This window comes from Anolis carolinensis, chromosome 2 (genome assembly GCF_035594765.1).
Source record: "Anolis carolinensis isolate JA03-04 chromosome 2, rAnoCar3.1.pri, whole genome shotgun sequence".
NCBI lineage: Eukaryota > Metazoa > Chordata > Lepidosauria > Squamata > Dactyloidae > Anolis > Anolis carolinensis.
This window is the reverse complement of record NC_085842.1, coordinates 154600071-154624686: the sequence shown is the minus strand read 5'-3', so window position 1 is coordinate 154624686 and position 24616 is coordinate 154600071. Positions and strand designations below refer to the sequence as shown.

At 39.7% G+C, this 24616-nt stretch overlaps 1 long non-coding RNA gene across 2 annotated transcripts; it reads right to left on the bottom strand.

Annotated features, from left to right (window-relative positions):
• Positions 1-18551: 18551 nt before the first annotated feature.
• On the bottom strand, positions 18552-24574 carry LOC103279832 (uncharacterized). Of its 2 annotated transcripts, XR_507001.3 has the most exons (3): positions 24115-24556; positions 21819-21892; positions 18552-21245 (listed from the first exon to the last, which is right to left on the bottom strand). It is a non-coding gene; the product is annotated as an uncharacterized LOC103279832 (long non-coding RNA). The 2 variants fall into 2 exon arrangements; XR_010003004.1 differs by lacking the exon at positions 21819-21892 and having other exon boundaries at positions 19925-21245; positions 24115-24574.
• Positions 24575-24616: the final 42 nt, after the last annotated feature.

Here is a 24616-nt window from a genome sequence, read left to right as displayed (position 1 = left end):
CCTTTTTATACTAGGGGTGTGTGAATCTGTTCTGTTTTTGTTTCAAATTTTGGGTGCCCCTCATTCTGTTTTTGGGAAGATTCCAGGAGATTAGGAGAGGGAGTTTGGATTTGTAATTCAGAACTCCGAATTCTGTTTCCATAAGAATCTTCCCAAAAACAGAATGGGGGAAGGAGACACATGACAACAGAATGAAAACAGAACAGATTCTGTGCCATTTCACACATTCCTACTTTATACACATCCCAATAGATTGGTCAAGGTAAATGCTTTCCTTTGGGGCAGAACTGTCAGCAGACAGCTGAGGCTAGATCTACACTGCCCTATATCCAAGGATCTGACCTACAACTGATCCAAGAGTCTACAACTGCCAGATAATCTGGGATATAAGACAGTGTAGTTCCAGCCTGATTAAAAAAACTGTCCATAAAGTGCTTTTTTTTGGTACTTGACTGTCTTCCCACAAGGTGTTTAAATGGGATGACAAAGGAATTCCATTGCTTTTCAAGGCAGGAACAAGTTGTTTACACTCAATATTTCAAAAATATAAGCATCTTTATTCAATACCTACATGTCCTGTAGATTCATACTCATAAGAGTGCTTGCTTGATTCACATATAACACATACGGAAATCTACTGATACATTTTCTAAGAATTCAGATTTTTCCTATTGTGCAGTTATATTCTGGGCTTTTAGAAGGATTTAGGAAATCCACAAAGCTTCAAGAGGAAACTGAAATTCAGAGCAAAACTCCCTGGCTTTCATTTACTATTTCTAAAAAATAGTCCTAAAGAGAAAGCATCAATTTTTCAATTTATTGGTATACAACAAGCTTACATGAGTTTATTTGTTGTACACCTGTGGCAAGAAGGATTTTTTTTGAACTGGACTATAGCTCTCAGAATTATCTCATTACTGGTCTGAAGGAGAGTAGTAAGTTGTGAATTTTTGTGAATTGATGTTAATTGACTTTTTTTTGTGAAACCTGAATCTGCGTTTTCCCACTGCTGCTCCACCAAGTAAAAAAGAGCCAAAAGTAAACAAACTCCCCCTCTGGAAACTTGAGCATTGTCCCAGCTATGCCACTTCTGATAAGGATATTTGGGGTCATCATTCCGCCACCTTGTGGTTGCAAAAGAAATACAGAATTCAAAAGACAATGAAGTGTTCTCTGTGTTTTGATTCACTCTTGTGATTTGAGACGTTCAATCTATCACTGCAGAGAAGCACTTATTAGTGGGAAAGTTCATTTGCTTCTTCTTTTCAGGAGAATGCATTTCCCTCAAGATGCTAGTGAAAATTTCATTTCAGCTCATCTTAATAATTACAATATGCCACAACTTGCAGATTTCTTTATATTGTTGTGTTGCTAACTGCTGCCAAGTAAAACTTGACTCTGACAATTCTATGAATGAGAGACCTCCAAGTTCTCCTATCAGGTCATGCAGACTCAGGGTCATGACTTCCTGGACAGAGCCTATTCATCTGGAATTCAGTCTTCCTCTTTTCTAACTACCTTCTACATTATCAAGCATTATTGTCAAAGTTCATAGTTCAGGCTTGATAGTTCTGGGACCCATTATTTGTCTTTTTAGCAGCTCACAATATCCACAAAATTCTACTTTCTTCTTTTGTCCAGCTTTCACAACCATACATAGAAATGGGAAATACAATGGCATGAACAACATGGCTTAAGTGTTCAATGATATATTTCTACACTTCAGGATCTTTTCTAATTCCTTCTTTACATACAATGAAAAATCAATATGGGAAAATTGAGAATTGACATATTTCTCTATCCAGGCTTAAGATCCACCCAAGCTGAATTCTTAACTCCTAAAATGCTGGCTTTGAATTCTGTGTGTTTCAGTCATATTAGCATTGGACTATGATTGCTCCTTTTTCTGCACAGACAGCTTATTGGTTGTCTCCATGCTAGGAATAGTTGCACTTACTGCATTTGGCCAAATGAAATGGAAAAGGTTTTAATTTCACATTTTAAAAAAGATTTCAGAAAACCTATTTATATCCAGGGTGGAAACACTTGTGATGTATCCAGTTCACACTACATAATTTAAGCACTATTATTCTGTTTTAATTTTATGATCTTCTGCCAGGGAGCTCCTCTGGTACCTCTCAGCAAACTACACTTTCCAGTATGTCATTGGATGAAGCAATGGCTGGTAAATTGGTAGTAAATTGTTATAAATCTGCAGTGTGAATGCACGCTTGCAAGTTAATCTGTGAGGAAGCCAAACAGATTTCCACATTGTATTGTCAGTGTTTTCATCATCATCAAGGTAATGCTTTGATAATATACTACTACTCAACAACAAATTGATCTATTGTTCAAAAGCAAAATATAAATCTTCATTCAGAGTTACTGCTCACTAGGCTTGTCCGATCGATGGAAAAAATGTTTCAATTCTCGTTTCTAAAGTAGGGGCTGCCGGCTCTTCAATATAGAAATTATTTCTTAATTTTTCACCCAAAAATTTTGGATATTTCTGAAAATTCGTAATGTTTCTAAAATGTTTCTAAAATGGCGGACGCGCATGCGCAATCGCCAAAAAACAGGAAACCGGGGGGGACTTTTCTGGGGGTCTCCCACCCTCATTTCTTGAGCTATTCTCATCAAATTTGGTACAGTGGGAGAACACATTCCACACTCTTTGCTCAACAAATTGCAGAATGTTTCCTGTCTCCTATGATTTTTGGCGAATTTTCATAACTTTTTATAATACACTATTTTTCAATATTTGAAGAAACCTGTTCCTGGTTTGAAAGTCTTATTTCCTGTTCAATTGGGTTCTTATCGCTGTAAAAGTCCCTCTTCTACTTGTGTAGACTTTGGATTAGAAATGCAGCACACGCCAAGCAATGCCTTGACAGGATTGGCAACGTCCTTTGGAAACTATAAATTGCCTTTGAACCTTTTGATCAATGGTGCCACTGGCTGACCTTGTGATTGCAAAAATGAAACTCTGGCTGAGGACTTTGGATTAGAAATGCAGCACACGTCAAGCAATGCCTTGACAGGATTGGCAACGTCCTTTGGAAACTATAAATTGCTGTGGACCCTCTATTGAATCAAATCAATGTCTGACTTTGTGATTGCAGAAATAAAACTCAGCCCAAGGCTTGGGAATAGAAATGGAGCGTGAGGGAAGCAATGCCTTGGCGGGTGCCCCACGTCCTTTGGAAACTATTTCTTCCAATGTACCCTTTAGGTTTGAAAACAATGTGTGTCTTTGTGATTGCTGCAATAACACTCAGCCTGGGGGCTTGGGATTACAAACGGAGCGGGAGGGAAGCAATGCACTTGCAGGAACGCAGACGTCCTTTGGAAACTATTATTTTCAAGTCCCCCCCCCCTTTCAGGATTGCAAAGAAGGGCTGATGTGGTGATTGCTAAATTCCAAAAAAGAAAACAGAAAGGCAAAGGGACTCCCTCTGGAGTAGAAAAGTAAAGCACCCCAAGCTCTGCACTTGCAGGAACGCAGACGTCCTTTGGAAAATAAAAGTTCCCTAAAGCCACAGCAAGGACTCTGCCACAAGCCCCAAGCCAATTTCCCCCCCAAAAAAAAAAACACAATATTGAACCAGCAACAACAGACAGACACTCTACCCCCTATAGCCAGAACAGTCACTTAGCCCTCTCTCCCCCAAACAAGCAAGCAGCTTCCCAGCTCGTGCGAACCACCCTCTCTCCTCGGTATCCTAGCCCAGAATGGCTTGGCTCTGTTGCGGAGGGGATTTTTATAGCGATCCTCCACGTGGACGCGGAGGACGCTAGCCCCCACCTTTTTCAGCCATCGTGGAAGACTCTGATTGTCCAGGGAGCGGTAGCCATGTTAGGCTGCGCTAGGATCCAATTCATGTTAGGTTGCAGAAACAAAAAAAAATTAAAAAATTTTTTTAAAAAAAATATTTAAAAAAATTTGGAAGGAAAAAATTTAACGAAAATTTTAAGAAACAATTAGAGAATGGGCCAACGATGGTTCGAATTACATTGCCAGTTGCGCCCAGGGAAAACGTTTCAATACTCCTTTCAAAAAACGAGAACAATCTGAAATAATTACGAAACGAGAAACATAACGAAAATTTGGACAACCCTACTGCTCACATATCTGCTCAGAAAGAGTGTGAGAAGCACGGATTTCTTCAAGTACTGTCAACAGAGATCTTCTCCAGTATTCTTGGTAAGCATAGTTCACTGAAACCAACTTAATTACCAACTTAAGTGTTGATCCCAAAGGGAGAAATATAAAATCCCCTCTTTCATTGCCACTTTCTCAAATATTTGGACAACTGTACACAGGTGGAGTTCCTCTAATGTCTCTGACCAAAATACAACCTCAGAATTCCATTGCTTGCTAAAGTTGAATCATAGTGCTAAAACTGTGTAATGTTAAGAAAAATGTGGGAAGACGGCAAACAGACAGATTTATTTATTATTATTATTATTATTATTATTATTATTATTATTATTATTATTATTTACAGCATTATATTTCACTCTTCTCACCCCAAAGGGGACTCAGGGCGGATCACAACACACACATACACGGCAAACATTCAATGCCATTGGACATACATGACAGACAGATAGAGGTATATCAGAATTTTTTCCAACTTTGACACCTGGGGGTTATGTTTGATTCTGGCCACAGGGAGTGCCGTCGCTCCATCCGCGATGACAACGAGCCCTTTGATTGCAGAATTTTTCCTCCTTGTTCTTTTATTACCAGCAATTTTTATGGTGCCGTAAAATATCTCCCTGCTAAGTGGTGTCTAATCTCTCTACTCATAGCTCAACTGTTTTCGAACTGCCTAGGTGGACAGTGAGCTGGGCTGATGGTTGGTTGCTCATTCCTACTCAGGTTTTGAACTGCCAACCTTCCGGTTGGCAATGATCTATTGCTACTGGTGATTAACCAGCTCTGCTAAAGCCCGGCCCACATTTCTGCATCCCAGAGCCAATGTTCTCAGTAACAAAATTGAAACAAAATTAACTGCTGCTACATCAACTCAAAATGGCATGAGGACCAGGAATTTCTTTGAGTACTCTGTGAGGCACCAGCACCTTTTGGCAAAGAAGGCTAGTAACTTCCATAATTCCACAGTATTGATTCATGGCAGATAAAGTAATGTCAAACTGCATTAAACTCTACAGTGTAGTTTCACCTTTAGAGGGTCACAGGGATCTTGCTTATTTGAGTGAACTCTGGTGCAAACTGGAAAAAGGCACTTTCCTGGTTGGACGAATTCCATCCACAATAGACAGACCCCTGCATTTAGCATAGGATGTATTTGTCCTTGAGAGGCAAACACTGAAAACTGAGCATATCTAAATAGGTATGGTACATATTAAACATATATTAATCCAGCTACAAAATTGCAATATTATTACATTTTGGACAGGCTGAATTTTTCTTTCAAAAACAGAAAAAAATTCAATCAATTTGTACATTCTCAAATGTTGGTACATAGCACATTAAATTTAGTTAAGTAGGTGATGCTATGGAAATCAGGTTTCACATACTTCTGGTTGACACTGTATACCATTCCATAGCAAAATCTTGAGAAGGGAGAGGTTGTTCAGCCAGGCTAAGGACATCAGCAAGTTGATACGGGTGGTACTCTTCAAGGAACATCCTGAAGACAGCAAGCATCTATTTATAGCGTAACATATCAATGCCAGGGAGGGGATGGGGAGAGTATCCATTTCAAGAAACTAAATGCTGCCAGTCCACTTATATTTGGACACTGTGATAAAAAGGAGAATGTTTCGGTGTTTTAAAGCACTCATTTAGTAAAGCCAAACAGTGCTTAAAAACTCCATGGGCATGCACACCAAATGCATAGGAATATGGCTACTCCTACAATTACCCATAGAAAAATAAGAAATTTGGATATGGTTATATCCCAGCTTTGCACAGTGTTCCATTTTTTATATTTATTGGCCACAGCCCAATACAGAGCTAAGATAGCTGAAGGATTATTGAACATCAAGAAAATAATATGAAGCTGGGAAATGTAAACTATCAGTCTCTTCACCTACTTTTAACAGGTTCAAAAATGTCCTAGGTCAGTGGTTCTCAACCTGTGGGTCCCCAGGTGTTTTGGCCTACAACTCCCAGAAATCTCAGCCAGTTTACCAGCTGTTAGGATTTCTGGGAGTTGAAGGCCAAAACATCTGTGAACCCACAAGTGGAGAACCACTGTCCTAGAAGAATATAGCAGCACCCCAACCATGGGGCTCACTGATAAAGAAAGATAAAATATCTTCATATCTTCTCAGTTTTTAGCAGTCAATTAAGACCACAGTACTTTTAGTTGTTAAGCTGCATGGTTTCAAATTATTTTCACACTATATTTACAGATTTGTTTCCCTAATTATTCAATGTTTTAATTGTTTTAGCCTAGACATCGCCTTGAGAGCTCTGGGGAATTAACATTTCAACTAACAAGAACATTTCAATGTTGAAAGAGATCAGCAGAGATTAACATAGATCCAGGGCTGTTTGTGATCCATATCACTCCTTAGCAAGAATGAGTAGCAGGAACATTACAGAGAATCTTCAAAGAAGTGTTCCTTTTAAGAAGCCTTCTTATAAGGATGGTGGCTGCTCTAATATTAACTGTTGCATGTTTTTTTAAACAATTGTTTCATTTAAAAATTTCCAAATTCTGCTCTTTTAATTGTATTTAAATTTTGTTGTGTGCTTACCTTTATTTTGCTTTATTATACAGTCCAACAAAAACAAATTATTGATGCCTTGGTTTTTAGGCCTGTTCCTGGGGTTATTTGGGGCACTGATTCAGAAAATTGTATTGGATAGACCTCATCAGCTCTAGTTTCTTAGATATGGTTATCATGATTTTCTATGGGTAAGCAGTTGAAGACTGATACATAGCATATGTTCTGTATCTTAAAAACAAAAGCTGATGGGGAAAATGGGTGTCATTTTTCGATTCAACAGGTCAAATATATTCAGAAACAGGACTGTCATTCAAGGCACCAAAATGTATGTTGGCCAATGTTTTTTGTGAGCAACCTTGGGACATACACTGAAAGAAAGGTAGCACAAAAATACAATAAATAAATAAATAATTTTTTAAAATAGCACCTATGAATGCCAGCTATTGAGTACTCAAATGAAAAATTGCTGTTTCTGAACATAGAAGATAAATAGTAATTTAGTTAAATAATACATGTTTTATGTATTCTCTTTGGGCCTGATATCTAATTGAACACTTCAGCATTCACTAATCACTGCAAATGACACGGGTGTTGAAAGCAATTCAGACAAAGGCTTCAATGAAACGTAAGTTAACAAACATTGGTTTTTAAAAGCCAAAATGAAGCAGTTGCTATTCCTATTTGATTTTCCATTTCTGAATCCACTATCCTTGTAAAGTAGGAAAAGAACATGTGACCGTGGAACTAGTATTGTCAGTATAGTGGGAAAACTATAACCCTCCACATGCTGCGGGACTACATATTCTAGAACCATTGTCCATTGGCCATATATAATGGAGCTCTCGGGATTTTGTTCCCCATTTTTCTGCCAAAGCCTGCAGGTGAAAGTGTAGTTAGTACCTCATTTGCATTAAGATGTTTTATTCTTTTGAGACAGCTATTTCTGAAAATTTTATAGAATACTAGGTAAAAATATGACATAATCCTTTCCGCTCCAACCATTACAATAGCTGCTAATAAGATTTGGGTATTAACACAAATAATATTAGACAATCAAAGCTGACTTTTAAACTATTAAGGTGATTATAAAAAAATAATGGCTGGCTCATGCCTGCTGGCTATTGAAGAAGGAGGAAAGCTGATCAGTAACATGAGGAAAGTTAATCCCTAAAATGGATTCCATAATATTTTGCAGTTAGTCCACAATGGAATCAGTCTGTAAGCACAACCTGTTTCCTTGTACAGTCAGAAATAAATGATCTAACCTATTAATTCTTGGGTCTGTGAATTATTAAGGAACAACTTGATAGCTTCTTAGGATTTTTAAAAAATGCAGTTGCCAACTTTTGTAGCATACGCCCCCCCCCCCCCCCCACTCTCAAGGGATCCAAATGCAGAAATTGTATTTTTGTAAGGCGCACTCTGGAAGAAGAGTATGAAGAAGAGAGCATAGAGGAGGATTCATTCAGCTCTCAATCTGATAAAAACATATTTAATTTACATTCCTCAGATTTATACATTAATTGGAATCCAAACATTTCTGAATGGTGTGATCAATTTCACTATTACTACAAAAAACAATAGTAATGCAACAAGATTTATAGGAGGAAAAAGTACATGGAGTTGTGCTGGAGGACATAGAGATTTCTAGAGATAACATTTCAAGTTGACTGTAGGGTTTTCCAGGATTTAGAAATTCTTAGACAGGAATTGTCTGTGTCAAAAAAATTAGTATTCTTTATTTTTCCACTTCCACAGAGTGGAGGGCCTACTGTAGTCTGTTACACACAACATGGAATGTTTGTTACATGCACTTTTGTTAATTTTTGTTTCATTTTGGTAAAGGATACACAGAAAGAAATCAAGGGCAATTCTTGTTCCCTGCAGTTATCTAAAAATAAAAAAGGTGTCAATGTGTTGGGGAATGGAAAATGTGCTCCACTGAATATATCTGGAATTATATGGAAATGTCACAGAATATTTGAGTTGAAAAGCCTCTTTCACAAATAACATGCACCAGCACTTGTCTTATTTAAACTAAAGCCCAATGTCTTTTTGAGGAATTAGTAATCACATATATTGGGAAAAGTGAGACAATTGCTTCAACCACCAGGTCATGGGTAGCAACTTGTTAATTATTTGCTTGGCCTTCATTGCATTTTTACTATCACGAATGGACAGAGGCAATTTTGATATGCTCCATGTCAGGTGTCAAAATACTGTTGTTTTGTCCTTGATGTCTTGGTATGGCTGGGACAGGTGTGTGATTGTACTACTTTGTTGTCCCTTTTCCTTCAGCAAAATGCATTAGGCTGGGCCTGTGCAGACAAGAGCAGACAATTAACAACTGCCTTCAGCTCCATTCTGCTTCTTTCTCTTTATGAAATTTCTTTGAGCAAGCCTGCAGGTTTTCAAGGAATATGATGAAAGCCTATTCAAGCACTGTGCTGTATGTAAATTGCTGGCTCTTAACCCCTTTCCTTCCAGGAATTGTCAGCTTACTTGTATTGCTTAGGGCAGTGGTTCTCAACCTGTGGGTCCCCAGATGTTTTTGTCCTTCAACTCCCATAAATCCTAACAGCTGGTAAACTGGCTGGGATTTCAAGGAGTTGTAGGCCAAAACCATCTGGGGACTCCAGACCGAGAACCACTGCCTTAGGGGAATGGGGATGTTCCTATAACTCCGAACTGCCTCAATCATTAATTTGTTTTTTTCTGCTATGTACTATCATTTCTTTTTAGAAAACATTATTCTTGATGACTTCCAATTTGTCAGAATCAATTACCATAGGCGTCATAGTACTAGAATGTGTTTCCTACCCAGCTGGCATCAGTCCACCTTAACGAAACATTCTTAGCTGAAGATCACTGGTATTAACGGTTTATTGGCCCTGCTCCCATATCTTTAACAGAAGCCAGCCACAATTAAAATTAAGTCATCCATCCCCACTACACTCCACAAATCTTTAACCATCCCCATATCAGGAAAGCCCTATTTCTGCAGCCATAGGAAATAAAACACTGAATACTTTTAGAGTACAGTGGATGCACACCTCGGCTACTCTAAAGCAGTGATAGAAATTGTGTTGTTTGTTTAATTGTACCCCTCAGTAGCCGTATCCCAGTGGTTAGAAAAATCTGAAGGAACACATAATTCCTCCCCATGGTCTATAACAAATGAATACATGACAAGCGACAGAGTCAGGATCTAGAAGAAAACAAACCTTCACCTTTCAGTAAGGGTTAACTTTTCAACTGTAACTAACCCCTTTTTTCTTAGGCAAATAATGCAACAGGAAAAGATTTTTTAACAAACTTTTCATGTAACATCAACTTCCTTGTGTGCTGGTCATTAAGGAAACATTTGTCTTCAAACAGATGGGTTTAAAAACAGTTGGCATCTGAATCTGCAGTCCCAGAAGCTGCTCTTGCTTACAGTTCTTGGGAAAACAAAGTATATACAAGTCATTTTCATACAAGAAGAGGCATGTGTTATGTGGGATTGACAATAGCCTTTACATATTTGGTACCTCTGTTAGCTCATCAAGTTTCAGAACATTTCACTCATCCACAGAATTTTGGGGAATTCTCAAAAGTTTTTACAAAAACATTTTAAAAAACTATAAGAGTTATCTCCTTAAATTTTCTGTACAATGACACAAGATAACAGGGGATCATTCCTCCCAAGTTTCAGATATATTCATATATCTGATTTTAGGGAAGTTTTTAAAATTTTGACAATTTTTTTTTATTTAAAAAAAAACCACAACAGCTATTTCATTGACTGTCTTTAACCAATATAACTTCAATTTAGGGATTTCTTCCCAGCCCAGCACAGATTTACTTAATACAGAAGTATCAGTCAGTCCTCCTCTTTGCAGATTCAACAGTTTATTGGAATTCTGACTTCTACCCTCCTCTATCCTATTGGGGTTTTCTGATGTAGTTTAGCATTAGTTTAGAATTCTGGGAAATGTAATTTAGGGCAGAGCCTTTTGAATTATCTGGTATTCTTGCCTTCCCAAACTAAAGTTCCCAGAATTCTGTGCTCTCTCGGCCTCTTTCCCAGCTCACTCAGCTCATCCCACCCTGTTGCTTTCCTCTCCTCATGGCAAAAGGCAGCTTATCTCCTTTTAATTTAAAGAGGAATTGAAGCCTTTTTGGCTTTGCCTCACTAGCACTGAAAATGAAATTGACTTCCAAACATTACAGAATTCAAACAAAAAAGTATTGGGTGAGGTTTGATTATTACGTTTTTGTATGGGCGCCCATCCCCAACTTTCTTAATAACTGTTTGTATATACAAAACTTATTAATTAGATACGACTTATGATTTAAAGTAGTCTCTTAAGAAAAGGTAGTAATGAGCAGGATAAACAGTTTACTATTTAGTTAAAATTATCCAATAAACTGCATTTTGAATGCACTTTTTAACTGTACAACTTGATCTTTTCATCTGCCTTGATCTGTTCTGGTAAGAACAGAACAGAAATATGAAACAGTTTTAGAATTATTATGATTATAACCGCAAAAGTAAAGGGAAACACATCCCAACAATTTTCTATTTCATTTAAATCATTTTATTCCCCCCCTCCAAAAAATAAATAAATAGAAAATCACTCTAAGGCTTTGAAAAATTAAGAGGGGATTTTCTCATAAATCCCACCATATGGAAGTATAATAACTGTGTAGCCTCTTTATCTTATAAATGATATTATAAAATAACTCAAATCTGTTAATTATTTTTAAAATGTTCATAATCTGATTCTTATTACCTTTTGCAGTAGGCCCTCCACATTCACTCATTTACGGGCAGAGAAAACAATATGAATTTTTTAAAAACATATCCCCTAGGAAAATACATCTCTAGAAACCACCTAGGGTCTCCTAAGGTGATACTTTTGTCATATGTTGACCATAGTAACCTGCAGAATTATTTACAAATGCCTACAGAAATGTGCATACTTTCTAGGAATCTCTAGATCCAATGGTGAGTTACATTGCTATTGATCTCCATCATTGTTTCACCTCATTATTCCAGTTTCTTCTCTAGGTGCCAGGAGCTTATGCATATGAAACATGTTTTGTGCCATTAAAATTTGATACCTCTCCAGAAGGAAAGAATGTTTTCCTAGTTGTAGTAATTGTGTGGCACAGATAAAGAGGAGTGGCTTAAAGAGCTAGGCATGTTTAGCCTGCAAAAGAGAAGGCTGAGAGGACAGATGATAGCCATGTATAAATATGTGAGGGGAAGTCATAGGGAGGAGGGAGCAAGCTTGTTTTCTGCTGCCCTGCAGACTAGGACACGGAACAATGGCTTCAAACTACAGGAAAGGAGATTCCGCCTGAACATCAGGAAGAACTTCCTCACTGTGAGGGCTGTTTGGCAGTGGAACTCTCTCCCCCAGGCTGTGGTGGGGGCTCCTTCTTTGGAGACTTTTAAGCAGAGCCTGGATGGCCATCTGTCGGGGGTGCTTTGAATGAGATTTCCTGCTTCTTAGTGGGGCGCTGGACTAGATGGCCCATGAGGTCTCTTCCAACTCTACTATTCTATGATTCTATGATTCTATGATTCTAAGATTTGAGTCAATAAGAAAAGTTGAGATTCTGCCTTCATCAACAGGATGGAAGAGAATGACTATCTAGGAAAACATGAAAAATGTAACTAAATGCAGGGCAAAATATAAAAGTCTACTCAAAGATAAGAAAGATGAGCACATAAAATCTAAGTGGCAGGAACTGGACCAGGCAGTAACAGAACAGAAGGAAGACAAATTCTGGGAACTTGTTACCAGAGGAATACAAGGAACAAGACGTACATTGGAAGTCTCAGTCACTACCTCAACTTGGATTAAATACTTTTCCAGTATCTTTTGCAGTCAGTCAGACACCTTGGAAGTGGCAGGGCTGGACAAAGACTTCTCTGTTTTCCCTGAGTGAGAACTAGTTTCTGGCAATGAGGTAAAGCCATTAATTGCATCTTTGAAATCTAAGAAAGCATCCTTCAAAACTATTCAAAAAATGCTGAATGGCGGAGCCCCTTTCTTGCTAGGCTATTTACCAGGATAAACAGCACTGGACAAATGCCACATGAGTGGAAAATGAGCATTGTATGTCCCATCTACAAGAAAGGTGGTAGGAATTACCCTCAAAATTATCATCCAATTAGCTTGTTCAACGTCACTTCATATGCTCAATACCTACTTCTTAAACTGACAGACTGGCTACAAGAAAAATAATTTCTACATGAAGAACAGACAGGTTCAGAAGTGGATATAACACCATAGATCAATGCTTTACACTAAATCATATCATAAAGAAATATACCATGGTGGTTTTTTTTTTTTTTGCTGCTTTCATTGATCTTTCTGCTGCCTTTGATTCCATTAGCAGAAAGAGATTACAGGGAAAGCTATGGAATTCTGATATTGATCGCAGACTATTAAGATTGATACAGGGACTATACACTAACACGGAAATGAGAGTTAGAGTTGGCAGAAAGGATTCTCTGACTGAAGCTTTTCCAACTACATGGGGATTAAAACAAGATTACTAGCCCCCACTCTTTTTAACATCTATATGAATGATTTAATGCCTTGTTTAGCTAAAATCGTTTCTCCTTCATCAGTAATCAGGAACAAAAAGATGTTAATCCCAATGTATGCAGATGATCTAGTGCTCATCTCCCTCTCTCAGTTGGGTCTTAAAAATCTTCTGAAGGCTTCCAGTACCTACTGCCAAGAGAAATATCTGTCAATAAATTATTCCACGACCAAGGTTATAGTTTTTGACAGATGCTGCCCTAGGTATAAATGGTCTCTTGACCAACATGCCATAAAACAAACCCATCTATTCAAATAGCTGGGAATGGTTTTTAGTGAATCTCTTTCCTGAAAATGCCACAGGGAAGCAGTAAAGTTGAAAGCAGAGAAAACAATAGGAACACTGGTGAAAATTTTCCATACTCAGGGCAGTCAGCTAATTGAACCTGCTCAAAAAATTTTCAGTAGCAAAGTGTTGGTACAGATGCTATATGGTGCAAAATTCTGGGGCCTAGATGATAACACTTGTAAAACCTTGGAAATATTACATAACAAGTTCATCCAAAAACTTTATTCTCTCCCAACTGGAACTCCCATAGCACTTCCGCATACCAAATCTGTAGGGCCATAAGTCAAGACAAAAGTAGATTGTGCCCAATTAAGATATTTTTGCCACTCTACCGGGTAACCATCTTCCAGCATTGTGTTACTTGGAAATAAGTAACCATCTACACTAGAAAATAAGTTTAGAAATTCTCTTACACAGCTACAACCTATCTGAGTTGAATTCTGCCTTTGACATGGCTAAGAGGTAATTATGAGACTGGCTATTTTGGACTGATTCAAGGGTGTATCTACAATAAATCAGGAACAAAAAATTATCCCCATGGTTCCCCTTGTTGGAATCCAAACATTTTAGAGCCAGATATCTAGCTAAACTTAAGCCATCATTCTTAAGAATTGCCTTCACTGAACTGCAATTCCAGGTAATGCACACCACAGTGTTAGACGGCCATTAACACAATGTGCCATTGGAAAACAGTCTTTGTATCGCCAGTGTCATGTGGAAGACATTGCACACTATATGCTAAACTATATGTATAGTGACCTGAGAGAAAGATATTTGAAACCCCTGCTGATAAATGACAATGGCAACTGTCTTGTAGAAATGGTTCAGTTTTTGCTAAGTGACTCAAATGATTGTGTAACATATAAATTTATTTATTTATTACATGCATTTATACCCTGCCCTTCTCCCCGAGGGGACTCAGAGCAGCTTACATTCTGCCACGAGGGCCAGCAACAAGTATACTATAAAACAAAACAATTAAAACATGATAAAAAGTATACAAAAATTAAAATGCTGCAAGGCAGCGATATTGCACCATCCTCATAAAGTGACTCTTTGTCTGCAAAAAAGATTAGAAAGAGAGTTAGATAAAATTGCCATCAACTGCTATGGAGACTCCAGGGGCTAATTTGACCTTCCACCAGTAACTATAGATAATTCACACTATTTTTTGCTCTTTGTGTTAGCATGAAGATCACCTGTTTGTTATTTTTTGCTTCCTGTTTGCTTTGAGGGCACTATTCTGTGCACCCTGCACCTGTACTTTTTTGTCATGGCCTTGGACTGGTACAATAAAAAATATATTGATGCAATTCTGATTTAAAATGTTTAAGAATTTTTAGGTTGTTAAAAGATAGTTTTTGCAATCATCTATTTATCTATAACCAGATCTTCAACAGGAGTTCAAGATACTTGATTTTTCATACTTATTTTCACTGAAATCAGTAGAACAAAATGGTTTATAAATTTTGCTTGGTTATTTGTGTCTGCCCCCAAGCTGTATCCTATTTTTTTGTGGAAATATGGGACTAGGTTTTGCAATAGTCTGCTACTCCTGCTGTAAAGGCAAATTACACAAGACACAGTCATGGCTTCATCTTTATGGAAATTAACTAGACAATCATTTTTGAATGTTGAAACTCATGCTTCTTTCATCTTCAGAAAACAGTCTTTTAAGTTACATTTCAAAACTACAAGGCAGGAAGTGTGCAACATTGCAATACATACCTTTTTTATGTATATGGCACAAGCATTTAGAAAGGAGTAGTAGTGAGACATTCAATATATATGGCCTTTATCAAAGCAATAATTGATTGTTTAAACTGTAATTAGTTTGATTAATTGCTTAATTGAAATAATTTTTGGCAGTCAACATAGGCTGACATCCTGTTGGTAACTAGAGAATACACTATCAATTGTTGAAAAGTCAACATGGAGATAAGTCCCATTGATTCCTGGCAATTCTAGTCAGGAATAACAACAGAAATTAGGCCATAGTTTCATTTTAACATTATTTTTTAAAAGGAGGAAAATCTTCTAGAATTCTTCATACATTCTCAATCATAACCAGATCTTCACATCGTACCTGCTCTCCATATGTTATTGTGGCTATTGTGTTTGTTCAGAATGAATGTACCAATCAATGGTACGTCAACAATTAAAATTTTCACTTAATAAGCCATCCTTCCCTACATCTTGTATCACAAAACTTGATTTTCCAATCTTCTTTTCAATAAAGTGACCCTGAGATGTCTGGTGGTTCAAGCTGAACACACCATAGCCAGAAAGTGAAATCAGCAAACACCAAGTTCACTTTTGCTCCTTGAGAGCCTTTGGCAGACCACTGTATCATTGTTTTCTTTATCTGATGTTGGAGACCAGGCAGGGTAAAGGAAAAGGAAGGAAGGCTATTCAGCATTTGCTCTACAATCACAATTGCACTTACTTAAACATTCGAAACTCCATGTTTTGAAGGGCTGTGTTATGTCAGTAATTCTTAATTTTGCCAGAGAGCAACAGATAGATATGTATATGTATAATACTCAAGTGGATAAAAACATAGGTTGACAGGCAAGCATGGCTATGCAATATACAATGCATTCTGAGGGCCCTATCAATAGGGCTACATTAACAGTGGAAAAGTTTTTTTTTCTTATATAATAAATGTGTTTTGGCTAGTTCTCTCTTAAGTTCTTTTTCCTCTCAACACTTCATAGAAGTTTCCTCTGTCTTTGCACTACAGCAGGTTTCTCATATTCCTCCTTTTTAAAAACCTATTTACAATTCACAATTTAGCTGGCTTGTTTTAACTGCAATGTAGTGTTTGGACAACATACTAAGGTAAAGATGAAGGTTTTTTCCCCTGACATTAAGTCTAGTCGTGTCTGACTTTGGGGATTGGTGCTGATCTTCATTTCTAAGCCAAAGAGCCGGCATTGTCCGTTGACACTTCTAAGTTCATGTTGTCGACATGACTGCATGGAGTGCTGTTACCTTCCCACCAGAGGATCTACTCACAGTTACATATTTTTGAACTCCTAGGTTGACAGAAGCTGGGGCTAACAACGGGAGCTCATCCCGCTTCCCGAATTTGAACCACCAACTTTTCGGTCAGCAAGTTCCGCAGCTCCACAGTTTAATCCACTGCACCATCAGGGGCTCCTTTGGACAAAACACTAAAGTATGATTAATTTAAAATGGAGATAGAAATATCCCATCTCCTCCTTGTAACCATGCAGGAGATGTAGGTATGTAACTACAAGGGCATTGGAAGAGATACAACGTGACTTCTGTATTGTTAGAACATGATTAACCACACATTCAAATTCAGCCCCTACCCTTGCTCTATTTCTGCCTTGTGTCCCAGAAGCCACTTTGGGAAAATCATACAATGTACATAAAGGAAGACATCCGGAAGCAGTGCTGCATGTTCTATTAAATGGAATACAAGTTAATAAATCAGTAGGCATCAGGCAGAGCCTCCTGAATTGTTTTTAAGGTGAAGAGGGCAAACATTGGCATAGGTTATTAACTTTGCCTACTAGCAGGTACTTACAGGACATGTGCAAATTAATGTTTTTCCCAGCAAACATTCTGAAACATGTAGACTCTTGCAAAATATAATGTGTACTTAGAAGCTCTCTACGTGTGCTCTAGGTAGCTTAGGCTAGCCAAGCTTAGGTCAGACTCTTATTTCTAGAGGGGTTAAATAATAACAGCTGAGCCTAAAAAGTCTCAAGTATATACAAATCTTCGAGGCACTTTTTTTACAGATCATTTTGAGGGAGCTCAGTCCCTCCTGCTTTTGGGGAGGGCACTGGATTGAAAAATAACATCTGTGTACTATATTCTGGGATTTTGCACCTTTCTGATATTTATCTTTCCCAACATCATCTCTGCTGTCAAAGGAACACCTTCACAGAGGACCTTGCACCTGCATTGTGTCATGCTACATCACCATCAGCATTGCCAATTTCCCATGACTGAGAGCAAGCATATCTACAGATCTGGGCTCCCTCATCATGTGCCAAAGGAAAGCAAAGCAATCATATTGTGAACTGTGGGTTTTGAAGGCCCTATAAAACAAAATTATTGTGGTGTCGAAGGCTTTCATGGCAGGAATCACTAGGTTGCTGTGAGTTTTTCGGGCTGTATGGCCATGTTCCAGTAGCATTCTCTCCTGACATTATGCTTGCAACTGTGGCTAGCATGTTCAAGATGCCAGTCACAGATGCAGGTGAAATGTCCGGAGAGAATGCTACTGGAATATGGCCATACAGCCCAAAAAATCACCGCAAACTAACAAAATTATTTACAGAATTAAAATATCCTCTAAAGCTCTGATTGTCCCGTGTCAAAGTCAGATATATTGTATGACCCCTGCTTCTGTAGGGGTAGATTCCACGATCACCTTCTAATTCCTATGGATACCTGAAACCATGGATAATAGAGAACGCTGTATTTTGATTATACCTAAGTCAGATCATAGAATAGCACTGGAGAATCTAGAGAAGCCCACAAATATTTCTGGGCTTTTTTTTTTGTGCAGAAGTGGTACGTAAAAGCATGGATATCAAATCTGCAGGCAAGGGAGTTAAAGTATACATTCATAGTCTAGTGCATTTAAATCTAGTACATCTAATTTGCTTCAGCTTTGAATACTTACCTCCGTAGAGATAACCGATTCTGCCAAACATTCATCTCCCTACATCCTCAGAGATTCTAACCCTTTTGCATTTGGAGCACAACGGTTTGATATGCCCCCTGTTCAAAAATCATGCCGATCTGATTATAGACTCCACATGTTGTCACTATATATGAAATATATTCCTCCTTGCATTTTGATTTCATGGACAACATACTGTCCATTGTTATATCATGTTTTCCTCATGTTTATTTTACTACAAAAGAAGTTACAGCAGTGAGTCAGAAAATATGCATGTAGCCCAAAGGTGGTTCCAGAGAATTTTTTAATTTCTAAATTGCACAATCCTGGTTCATCATTCATAACATTTCACCAGGTAGGGGGATCCAAATAACCCATTAACAGCCCTCCTGTTTTCCCACATCATTTTCCATTTTTGTCTTACAACAGAAAAGTATTTATATTAAGGAGGGAAGAGATAGAATAACTGCACATTGTATTTTGGCCAGTTGTTATGAACATATTCTTGGAAGCCTCCTCAATTCAAGTCTGTGCTAGTAGCTATCAAGCATCTCTCAAATCTGCAACCTCTCCTGTGCTCGAAAACCACTCTCTCTCACATACGGAACATAATACTCTGGACCAGGATACTTTTTTGTGCCCATAATTTGAGACTAGAAAAGTTTAGAACATCCATTAGCTGTGTGCAGCCAATGGTTATGAAATTGTGCAAATTCGGACTGGCATTCTGTATTGTACTTATGCATTTGTAACCTAGAGTTATGGTTCTGTGACTGCTCTGTATTCACTCATATTGTTGTTCTGTGTCTTCACATCACTTCAGATTATAAGGAAAATCGACCACGGGGTTTTTTTTTACAGAATTCGTTCAGATGGGGGATCTCCTTTACCTTACTCAGAGGTAAAGTTAGGTAGATTTGTAAAAACTTATCTAGTGGGTTTAATTAATTCTGGATTCATTACTAAGACTGCATTTATGGTGATACTGAACTGGAGTGGGATACTCTGCATCAGCATCATTTTAATCCACATAGCTAGCCATGGACTTGGTTCAGGCACTGCACCTTTCTGAGCCAGCCTGGTGGCTAGATGGTGAAGCAGTGCAGACCTTGTTCATTCCTACTGGACCATCATCCTTATCTTGTGCACATTGTTCTGTGCTATGCACTGCCAGCTGGGCATGAAAATGACACTGAACAGTGCTTGGCACCTGTAGCAATGATACCCAGATTGGCAAAGCAATGCAAGGAGAACAGGGGACCGAAAGAATCACCCCCTCCTTTCATTCTTTCCTTCTCTGATCACCTTATCATTCCAGATAACATCACTCTAGGTGCCAAGTGATGAAATGCCATCTTTGTGTCTGGTGGATACCACTCAAAAACAATGGGACAAGGTAAGTGCTGTCCCCTATCCCTAGGCTGCCTGAGCCCAGGGAAAGTGGGATGGCCCTGTAAGCAGCCACAGCCAAGTCCTGAATAGGAAGTGACAGAACTATTTAGTCACCCAAAATGCAGGGAAACAACTTTTGGTGATGTTTTTGAACTGTGTTAACCCAAATCCATGTATCATTCAGCCACCACGAAGCTGATTCTCCCCTCTCCCTTCAAGATAAAGGATCCATGTTGAAGGGTCCTTTGCAGATGATATCACACCATATTTGCCAAATAAATCTTTATTGCGCACAAGCCCAGAAAACATTTTTCATTTTGGACACAGCAATGCCAGATTCACAAATAGCTTCCACAGAAAGTGTATCATCATTTCTTATTGTGTTAAATGTTTTTTACCTCCCCCTTCTATTCCTTTATTTTTAAGGCATGCTTCATCCATCTTCATCCATGTAATAAATAAGTCCTTTAAAATGTTGCAAAGTATTAAAAATGTCACAATTGTGTATATCTGATTAGGACAGCAGAAGAAAAATGTTAATGTAACAGTAACCAGCTATAAGCATACTGGATTATATTGTAGACAAAAGCATTTGGTAAATTTCCAAATACAATGTTGATACATTTCCTAGTAAAGGGGGGGGGGGGTGAATACTCCCTTCATTCACTTGTCCTGGGAAAAAGCTCTGTTAAAATGTCATATATGAGCACTTAGATGGGAGACTGCCAATGAATGCCAGGGGCTGGAGGCCTTATTTCAAACTGGCAAAACCACCTCTTAGGCCCCTTCCACACAGCTGAATAAAATCCCACATGATCTGCTTTGAACTAGGATATATGGTAGTGTGGACTCAGATAACCCCGTTCAAAGCAGATATTGGGGGATTTTTCTGCCTTGATATTCTGGGTTATATGGCATGCTTTCATTTTTATTCTGTGTGTTCAAGGCATTTCTGACTTATGGAGACAGAAAATTAACCCACCAAGAGTTATTATTTGCAAGATTTATTCAGAGGAAGGTTGCCTTTGCCCTCTCTGAGGCTGAGAGACTGTGTCCTGCCCAATGTTTTTGTGTGTCAGGAGCGACTTGAGAAACTGCAACTTGCTTCTCGTGTGAGAGAATTGGCTGTCTGCAAGGACATTGCCCAGGGGACACCCAGATGTTTTACCATCCTGTGGGAGGCTTCTCTCATGTCCCTGTATGGGAAGCTGGAGCTGACAGATGGGAACTCATCCCGCCCACCGAATTTGAACCCAATGTCACCCAGTGAGTTTCCTTGGCTGAATGAAAATTTGAATCCTGGTTTCCAGAAGCAGACTCCAGGATTCAAACCACCTGGTTCTTATTTAATTTATGTAGCTGTCCTAACTTGACAGGCAACTTAAAACACACACACTACATAACTCCATCCTTTTTACGACAATAAACATAAGAAAATACTAGTTTTCCTGTGGAAATCTTTCTTTGTGTTTTTCTTGCCAAGAACAGGATTCACATCTTTCACAGCACTTTATTACAACATTTCTGGTCAAAGCATGATTTATTTGCTGGTGTCTGACATCACTTCACAGGAGAAAAACCAGGGGCCCTGAAATAAAAAAAAAAAGTTCTTTAGAACCTGGTCTGATTATTTCAATATAATATAATATAATAATAATAATAATAAAACTTTATTTATAACCCACCCTCTCTCCCTGAAGGGACACAGTGCTTTTGGGGATCTAAATGATAAAACTGGCAAATCTGCAGAATTCAACAATGATCCAGCATTTACATTCTTCCCATGATATGGCATCCTGATACTTACACTGATATTAACAGCTTTCATTTCTGTAACCAGCTCCTCAGTTTTTTACTCCTCCACAATGCAACTGCTCTACAAAGTCACTCTTCCTCTGCCTACATTACAGATTTTCACTTCAGTCTCTAACTTTCAATTTTCTTCATCCCGTCCATTGTCTCTATCCATGCCCCACAAGACAATCCTTCAAACCTGTTTCTTCCATACCCCCAAACCTCAACAAGCAACTTAGCTCATCTTGCTCCCAAATGCTCTTTTGCACCAGCCTTTCTTTATACTCTCTCGTTCCATCCCTTCACTCCTTCTCACTTACATCCTTTATCTGTTTACCCCATTTCCCTTCTCTCTCCCACAACTTACCTAAGGCAGTCACAATTTTCCTGAAAAGAGGTTCTGTGCTCTGGGGTGGCCAAAGAGCAGACTGCTGGCCATATCTGGGGCCCGCAGAAAGAGAAAAAGACATTGAAGATAAGCCTCTGCAATAGGCAGAAACATCACTCTGCTCCCTATCATGGTCTCCTCTCTCCCTTTTATGACTAAAAAAGGCTAACATAAAGGTTTTCCCCAGACATTAAGTCTAGTTGTGTCAAACTCTGGGGGCTGGTGCTCATTTCCATGTCTAAGCTGAAGAGCTGGTGTTGTCCATAGACACCTCCAAGGTCATGTAGCTGGTATGACTGCATGGAGTGCCGTTACCATCTCACCAGAACAGTACCTATTGATCTACTCACATTTGTATGTTTTCAAACTACTAGGTTGGCAGAAGCTGGGGCTAACAGCAAGAGCTCGCCCCAGATTTGAACCACTGACCTTTCAGTCAGCAAGTTTAGCAGCTTCAGCAGTTTATCCCACTAAACCACCAGGGGCTCCATTAAAAAAAAAAGCTGCAACAGAGGAATTTCAGTTTAAGGCACAACTACACAGTAGAATGAAGGAAGGTTGATCTCACTTTAACTGCCATGGCTCAATGCTATGGAATCCTGAAGGTTATAATTTGGTGGGACACCTGCACTCTTTGATAGAGAAGGCAAAAAAAAAAATCTTACAAAACAACAACCCCTATGACTACACAGCACTGAGACCTGGCAGTAAAAAGTAGAGTCACACTGCATTCATTTTGCAGTGTAGATCAGGCATGGGTAAACTTTGATATTCTGGACTTCAACTCCCACAATTCCAAACAGCCAGCCAAAGTTTGCCCGTGCCTGGTGTGGATGCACTTATAAACATCCCTGTCAGGAAAAGAAATGACTCCCCCCCCACCATCCCCATGTGGGGGTGCATCACCACCGGAGAATTAATCTGGTTGGACACTTTAACTGCCTAGGCTCAATGCTATGGAAGCACAGAAGTTGTAGGTGGACAAGGTTTTCCCCTATTATTATCTTTACGCACCAACCAAGCTGATTTACAAAAAACTCTGAAGAAGGGATCTTCCTTCTGTGTATTGTCAAAGGCTTTCACGGCTGAGGTGTTGTGTGGTTCCTGGGTTGCATGATGGTGTTCTGGAAGCATTTTCTCCTGACGTTTTACCAGCATCTGTGACTGGCATCATCAGAAGATCTCAGATGCTAGAACATGGTCAGACAGCCCGGAAATTACGCAACACTCCAGCAATCTCCCTTCTTTTCATAGAATCATAGAGTTGATAGAGACCTCGTGTGTCATCCAGACCAACCACCTGCCAAGAAGCAGGAAAATCACATTCAAAGCATCCCCGACAGATGGCTTCCGTTTAAAAGCCTCCAAGGAAGGAAAAAATGAGGAGGGGGGGGGGGGGTTGAAACTTTTTTTTTTATAGCAAATAATGAAGAGTAGTTCCATAACGCAAAATAATTTACAAATCAAGCTCCATCAATAAACGTCAGTGGACACTCAAGACAGCTAAACTTCAGTGGACACTCATGGGGATTTGGTTAATCAGTTAAAATTCAGGAGTAAACCAGTTTTTTTTTAAAAAAAACCTGAAACCTAAAACCCCGGGGGCCCCTGGTGGCACAGTGTGTTAAAGCACTAAGCTGCTGAACTTGCGGACCAAAAGGTGCCAGGTTCAAATCCTGGGAGAGGAATGAGCGTCCGCTGTTAGCCCCAGCTCCTGCCAACCTAGCAGTTCGAAAACATGCAAATGTGAGCAGATCAATAGGTACCACTCCAGCTGGAAGGTAACAGTGCTCCATGCAGTCATGCTGGCCACATGACCTTGGAGGTGTCTATAGACAACGCCAGCTCTTCGTCTTAGAAATGGAGATGAGCACCAACCCCCAGAGTCGGTCACAACTGGACTTGACATCAGGGGACCTTTACCTTTACTAAAACCCCTAACCATCCCCCTTGTGGCAGAGAGTTCCACTGCTGAACAGCTCTTGCAGTTAGGAAGTTCAGGTGGAATCTCCTTTCTTTCCTGTAGTCTGAAGCCACTACAGGGCAGCAGAAAACAAGCTTACTCCCTTCTCCCTATGACTTCCCCTCTCATCTTGATACATGTCTCCTCTCAGCCTTCTCTTTTGCAGGCTAGATATGTCCAGCTCCTTAAGCCGCTCCTCATAGGGCTTATGATCCTTGATCAGACCCTTGATCGTTTTAGCCGCCCTCCTCTGGACACATTCCAGCTTGCCCACATCCCCCTTGAACTGCGGTGGATATAGTATTCTTTTACCAGGCTCGTCCCGCTTGCCCAGACCTCCTCTTCCTCCTCCTCCCTGCCACCTCCAGAAGCACCGAAGCCTGGGCTCCCGCAAGGGCCGTCCATTCCAGTCCAAGCCCTTTCCTTCCTTCTGCCAGGAGAGAAACCCCCGCGCCTCCCCGATCAGCCCCTTTAGCTCACGGTTTGCAGAGCCAGAGACGAGTCCCTGACAGAACGTGTTTAGAGAGAGAGAGAATCGAGCAAGGCTCACGGCGACCCGCTTTGGGATGGAGCGATGGAGGAGGAGGAGGAGGGGGCCCAGAGCGGCGCCGGCGTGGAGCTGCGTGTCCCTGCCGCCCCCAGCCCCGCTTCCTGCCCGCAGCTCCCTGCCAGGCTTCCTCCGCGCAGACTGAGCGCCGGGTCCGAGGCCGGGAGACGGGAGCCCCAGGCCTTCCCGGGCCAACCCCCCGGCTCCCATTGGCCCGGAGAGGCCCCCGGAGGCGGGGCCAGGCGAGCCGGTATGAAAAAAGAGAGA